Below are 7484 nucleotides of genomic sequence, written 5' to 3'. Positions count from 1 at the left end.
AGGGAGCTAAGTACCAAGATCTACCTTAATTGCTCTCATCCTTTCCATTATTCTGTGTGTGTGTGTGTGTGTGTGTGTGTGTTTGTGTGTGCGTGTGCGTGTGCGTGTGCGTGTGCGTGTGTGTGTGTGTGTGTGTGCGTGTGCGCGCGCGCGTGCGTGCGTGCGTCTATAAATTATTCATGAATGTGGCCTGGAAATCTGCGCACCGTTCCAGGCCACAGAGGCACATTATATTGTTTAACTTATATTATAAGATTGCCCCTTCACTATTTCTATAAACACCCTAGTGCAGTGAATAGGATAATTTGACTTAACAAGATGATTTTTACGTGGGCGCCTTTCATATTGCAGTGGGTTTGGCTTGGTATGCATGGCTTATTTGTGTAATTACTTCGAGTTCTCATTGTCCCTGGAAAGACAAAACAAGACTCAGAACACAGTGAGTTGCTACGACCTTGAGGTTGTAACTTTATTTTATGCTGTGTGTGTGTGTGTGTGTGTGTGTGTGTGTGTGTGTGTGTGTGTGTGTGTGTGTGTGTGTGTGTGTGTGTGTGTGTGTGTGTGTGTGTGTGCGCGCGCGTGTGCGTGTGTGTGTGTGTGCGCGTGTGCGTGCGTGCGTGCGTGCATGATGGACTGCAGACCTGTGCTTGACTGATTAAATGAGAGTATGATTGATTTTGGAGGATGGTTCCGGCCTTTGAGTGCAGTTCATTCATCACATGCCATCTCCCTCTATTTGTAGCTATTCTTGAGTTTGGAGTGGATTTAGTCCATCACACCAAAGAAAGAATTCTCCATCTCATCCATTAGCTTTTATTCAGCATTGTGCTTCACTCAATCCCCCATTAGGGTCCAAGGCTGAATGTCATGATGCTAATTGCACCTCACCTCTTAAATGATGGCTCATGAGACATGTAAAAGCTTGTCCTTCAGCCATGGGTGCTCAAAAATAAACAAAGGCCTTTCATTCATGTAGACATGGAAACACTTTCACCATGTCAGCCCGCCTCCACTCCTCCACTACCCTTCTCACAAAGATGTGTTACCAGGAACTCGTGCACAGAACACACACTGGAACACCAACTTCCTACAAAGCATGCACTATTAAAGGACTGGCATAGAATATATAGGCCTATACTATCAAACATCAAAATGCATAAATCTTTTATGAAGCAGGCCCGTAAGTCACCATAATGGACGAATATGTCCATTGTTGGATCCTATAACTAGGACCTACAGCGCACAACAATGGACATAATACCGTACATTGTTGTGTCATATTATTATTATTTAACTGTTTTTATTTATTTTTCAACACCAACAATACATACATGCATACATCACAAGACGGAACATAACCATACATTAACAATACCTTAAGTAAATAGACAGTACATTGTTGTGTCATATACCACACAACAATGGACAGCAGGCAACATGGCTTGATGAGAACGTTAGTTCTCACGTCAATATCTCTGGATAATACATAATAAAGATGATGAGAGATGCAATTATATTCTGATTCTATTTGAGTAACGAGGTGTCCAATGTAAATGAAGTGGAGTAAAAGTATATACAGTTTTTTATTTTAAATGTAGAGAAGTAATATGAATGTAAATTAGAGTATAGATCCTCCCAAAAATGACTAGTATTCAAACAAAGTACTTTACACCACTGGAAATAAAGTACCCTACTCTCTTCAGGAAGTTGACCAGCTGAGACGGCTCCAATGGCTGTGGGGTTTTCATTTCAAAACAATGTATTTTCGCAGAACACTGTTTTGAAATGAAGTTATGATTTGAATCAATATTTCTTTGCATCGATTAGATTTGTGTTTCATTAATGCACTTATTTACTACATACTACGATGACATGCAGCACAGCAGATCTAATTAGTAGGTAGATTAGGACGTACGTTTTTCCTACAGGCCAGAGTGCTGAATGGTCTCCTTCATTCACTCACCAAAGATTACATGTACGGTCCGCATTTGGGTTCCTGTAGCAGTTTCCCAACGTTACTGCAAATGCAGTACCGTTGGGTGTTACCTGAGTGAGCCACAGACATTCCTCCTTTCTAAATAGTATCCTACATTTCATTATTTTCAATTAATGGTTAATTAACGTGTTTCAGTTAACGGTTATCTAAATGGCCACGATGTACAACCAATAATAGTTTAACTTTATACATAATGGAATGTGTTCCAGGGGCCACAAGAAAGCATAATCCATGCTTCCAGGGCTAAAAGTAGAGGCTGAGTGAGATGGTGATTAATATTATAATGGTAGAAAAGCAACGCACTGTCAAGTCTTGTGTTATTTATAAGCTAAATTGTTGATAAGTGTTGTTTGTTTGTGTATATGTACTGTAACTCTCTCTGCTGGGTGCTTTTAGTGCTTTTAGTGCTTTAGTAGTCGTTGCTCCCTTAACCTAGTAGTGTAGTCCTAAAACAAATCATTTTGAGTGGACAGACAGATGAGTGAATGTGTTTGAATGTGCCATGTCTCTCCTCTGCAGTGCTCCTATCTTGGCTGCTTCCGACTTCTCCCCACTATTCAAGTTGGCAGTAGATGCATTAAGATTTGTCACTGGCTGTAGACATCTTCCTCATCACTGCACTCTGTACGAAAAAGCAGATGTACGCAGGTACCCATCGGTTGAGCTTCATAAATAAAGCTCACCTTGGTTTGGTTGCTTTATATTTGTGTGTACACATCTCATCAGACTCCAAGGACATTACAACCTCTGCTCACACAGGATGTTAGCCTGATTATCAGACTGAAGCTGCGTGGAGCGATCAGTCTGAAATTGGCTGCACTGTAGTCGATTACTTTGGGGGAGGGGATTAGCATTTCCCTAAACCAATCACAAGAGATCCCAGGATCCGCCTACATGTGACGTCACAGGCTAGTGTCGCACAGCTTGAGAACGCCCTGTGGCGCTGATTGGCTTGTCGTTAGACCCACCCCCACCTCCGACTCTGATTTGACAGGTATTTCTTCTACCGTGAAAAGCCATAGGCTCACATTATGATACCAGACCAAAAGGAGCCCCACTCAGAGAGTGGGCGGGATCTATGGTCTGGAACCAGGCTAACAGCATGTTTTAACCTTGACTGTTCCATATCTCTGCTGTCGGGCAGAAACCAGCCATGTCCAAAATATAAACTTTTCAGGAAATGACAACAACAACAAAAAGTGTTTAGAACAACACAATACTGCCTCATCAAAGTTGGTATGGTGACTTTATACATCGTCATATACTTGAATGTGTCCTTATATTATCGTCACTCCACCCAAATACAGCTCAAGAGGAGGTTTTTGACCATTAATTTGGAGATAGTCTTTCCGTCTGACTTCGTCATTCTAATCAATGATGGAAAAAACAAAACAACTATCTCCAAAGTTGGGAGTTAGGTGGTTTGACCAACAGTTTGAGGCTCCAATGGAGTTAGGAGGTTTAGTCAGAAGCGTGTTTTAATACTTTTCATTGGTTCAATATTTGTAAAACCTACTCACAGACCCTAAATGGTGTTCAATAGCACTGATTAAAAAAAAAAAAGATTGGCTGGTTTCTGGCCGACAGCGACAATATAAAATTGTATGAAGGAACTGTATTATTTATTTATTTTCCTGTAAATGTGGTGACACGGTTACACTTTGTGACAATTTGCACGTTTATTCTTATGGGACGGGGTGTTACGTGTTTGTAACTCTACTCTTCTTAGTGCTTTCAGTGCTCAGTGGTGATTGGAGGGTAGGGTGGCGGTGGAGATGACAGAAGACAACATCCCGTCCCTCATCAGTCCTCAGGCAGCTGGTACAACTCTCTGCAACACACACACAAGGGCAAGCGGCAGTCTTTTCTCTTAGATGGTGGAGTGTTAATGCGCAGATGGATCAGCCGGTTTAAAGGCTGATGTATAGCCCATTAATGAGGACATGCAGCACTTGCCAAGTCAAGTGGTACCACTTTCTCCTCTCTCTCCCATACCTGCTGTGGGTGAGCCATTTAAACATGTAATTGTTGATTGTGTTGTCCCATCGCCAAGAACTAATGCTGGAAATAGCATAAAAATCCATTTAAGTTGACTTTAACGTGTGTCACCTCACTACAAGTTTTCCATAGGCTTCCTCTGTGGAAAAATTACTGCTCCATCAATTACCAAAAATTCCAAGTGGGCACAATTAGACATAGGGGACACATGTAGGTCTTTCCGGGGGGACATGACATTTGTCACATATATTCAAAGACTTTGGGAGGGATTATTTTCTATTTATAAAACTTTGCTAAATTAGTTTTGTGTAGCTCAGTAATCTTCCAAGTACTGTGTATTTATTTAGAGATTTGTATCTCAATTATTTGTACTGTTATGGTTATTGAAAATGAGACTCACTTGTGCACTAGGTTCTGCTGCCAAAAATTGCTAAAACCAGTCTGCTTCACCCAAAAATGTTAAGGGGCATACATTCACACACAAACTGTATTGTATCTACAATGCAAATTAATTTAGAGAACAGGAAAGCAAAGATGAAAGGAATCTGCCAACATAATATTATTAATAGCTGATTTTCTAACACATATTGCACAGGAAGCAGCATGAATACAGATGAGTCTGTGTTGACATCACATAGCAAGGAGGAACTGCTGTATTTTGTATTACCAGCTGCCTCCACACTCAAGCTCTTAGACTCTGTTTACCACTCAGCTCTGAGGTTTATTACTGGTGACAACTACAATACTCACCATTGTGTCCTGTTGTATGATAAAGTGTGCTGGTCTTCTCTGGCTTAGAGAGAAGACGAAAACTACCATCATGCATTACATCCATGTTACATTGGAACCATAGGCAAATTTTAACTCGCTCTAGTGAATGGCTAGTTCTTCAGGCACTAAGACTGCTTTAAGTATTGGTGCACCAGGTTCTTGGAACCTCTTGCAACATGACTGTCATGGGGAAGCCTGTGCCCTCTATAGACAGTACTGAGGAACTTTGATGCACACATACACACGACCCAGCTGCTTCCAATAGCAAACGCCATCAATCCGGCTGGGAAGTGTTGCGTGTTGTGTTGCATGTTTCCTTTAGAGTGTACATCTGATGACATTTCACACAAGGACTGAAAGGATTTTTAACATGTTCATCAATTAACACTGTGGGAGGAAGTCAAATTATTGGTTGGTCACCTGTCTCTCCTCTGCAGTGCTGGCAATCCTGTTGATTGGGAAGGTGACAAGCGCTGTAGAGGAGGAGGGGGGGTAATTTGTTCCTGTTATTTTGCATTTTTCTTGTATGCGTTTGGTGCCTGAAATATCTATTGAATCGTACTAGGTATTGAAAAATAAGTTGGACAAACATTATGCAATACATGTGGCCTAAAGCTTGGTGACACGAGGTGGTTACATGTGGCCCAGAGGTGAGGTGAATTACTCATCAACACCTCTTACAATAGTCATTCCTACATTAGAGAGAAGCTTAAGGTCTTGGGTTGAATTGGGTATCAGTTTCATTCTTATAACTTATTTTAACAGCAAGTTATTAACCGTCAAATGCCCTCTGACACATTGTGAAACAACCCCTTCACAGGCTTGGTTGTCCCTATAGTTATCAATCGGGTTTAATTAAAAAGAAACATAATAATAATAGAATTACCATCTCTATAATACTTCACCAACACCCTTTGTTTTTATTTATTAGTTTTAAACCAATTCCTCTGTAATGTCACATTTGACAACTAACTCCCAACCATCCCCACCTGACCTCTTTGACAAATCTTTTATGCTAGCCACATGTCAGCTGAAACATAGAATCAAATTATGCTATTACCTTACTCTTTTTAGCAAGTGTTTGATTTTGAAATGCCTAATATCCTACTAACCTTTTATTCCAGAAACAACACCAATGAGACAAATTTACTGTCCCATAAAAAAAAATGACAAAAATCACCTGCACCTAAATGTCTTTGGTGTCTTCCACAAAATTCCCAGGTAGAAATGAGCAGTGGTGGAAAAAGTACTACTTTTATTTACTTAAGTAAAAGTATCAATACTGCAATATAGAAAAACTCTGTTACAAGTAAAAGTCCGGAAGTAAAAATTTACTTGGGAAAAAGTTTAAGTATATTAAGTATCGGTATCAAAATGTATTCAAATGTATGAAATGTATAAAAATCTTTTGAAAATAGTCGATCTATAAGCTCACAATGCGTCGCATCGCGATGCATTGTGGATTGATGTAGATCGTCTATTTTCAAATGGCCGAAATGTAAATAGGGCTGAAGTGGTTAATGTATGTTTCGTAATAATAATCAAAATATACAAAGTAACTAGTAACTAAAGTTTTCAAATAATTGTAGTGGAGTAAAAGTACAATATTTGCCTCTGAGATGTAATAGAGTATGGAAAATTGGGAAATACTCCAGTAAAGTAAAAATACCACAAAATTGTACTTCAGTACAGTGCTTGAGTAAATGTACTTAGTTACTTTACACCACTGGCTGTAATTAGCACCGTGACAACCAACCCATGAGACAAAAAACCCGGTATCCCCCTAATGTAGCTATTCTGTGGACTTGAATTGAATTAATCCGTGCCTTATACCAGTGGTTCTCAAACATTTTCAAGTCAAGGACCCCCAAATTGCTATGTATTTAGCCACAGAACTCCATCTGAAAAGTTTTGTGCCAGGGTCCCAGGGACCCCCATAAGAGAAGATTAATGTGAAATGTTTAAAAAATAGCAGATGTAAAAGCTCGCAGTGAGCTTGTAGATCTGCTATTTTTGAATAGCCCACATATATTTGTGATGCTATATTAACTACTTTTGCTGGGGACCCCCTGGAACCCCCCCAAGGACCCCTGGGGGTCCCCGGAACCCACCTTATACAATTAGAGGAAGTATGCATATAGGAGAAATGCAATTTGCCCAAACATCCTCAGGGATTTTCATCTAAGCCTCCTGTAGCCTACTTTATATCCTGTTGGTGGATCCATATTTTGCATAATATTGTACGTCTTGGAGATTAAACCCCTCACAAAAGGATTTAAATGTAATAGCTCATTTTGTTGAGTCTTTATTTGGATATTTGGGGTATATAGGTAGGGATATATTTGGAAGAAGAACTGCGAAATTCAAAAGTATCCAAATGATTTTGGAATCTCATTATTTGCAAAATGAAAGATTTATGGTTATGAGGGTTTGAAGAGGTGATTAAAATACAGAGAGGAGAAAAGCCATTAATTTGATCGTTAACAGTGTTTGTAGGAGAGAATGGTAAGGCTTTGCTTAGAACAGTGGCTCTCAAACATTTTGTTTGCATTTGGTGCATTTGGTGCATTTGGCCGTGGACCCCCATCTGAAAATGCTTTGCACCAGGGAACCCTAGAAGAGAAGATTTGGGTGAAAAGAACATCAAAATCATTCAAAATGTTCCAATACTTTCAAGATTTAAAAAAAGGCTTGCAGCCCCCGGACCACACTTTAAGAA

This window comes from Gymnoscopelus braueri, assembly GCF_963280865.1.
Source record: "Gymnoscopelus braueri genome assembly, chromosome: 21".
NCBI classification, from domain to species: Eukaryota; Metazoa; Chordata; class Actinopteri; order Myctophiformes; family Myctophidae; genus Gymnoscopelus; species Gymnoscopelus braueri.
This window is presented reverse-complemented; position numbering follows the sequence as displayed.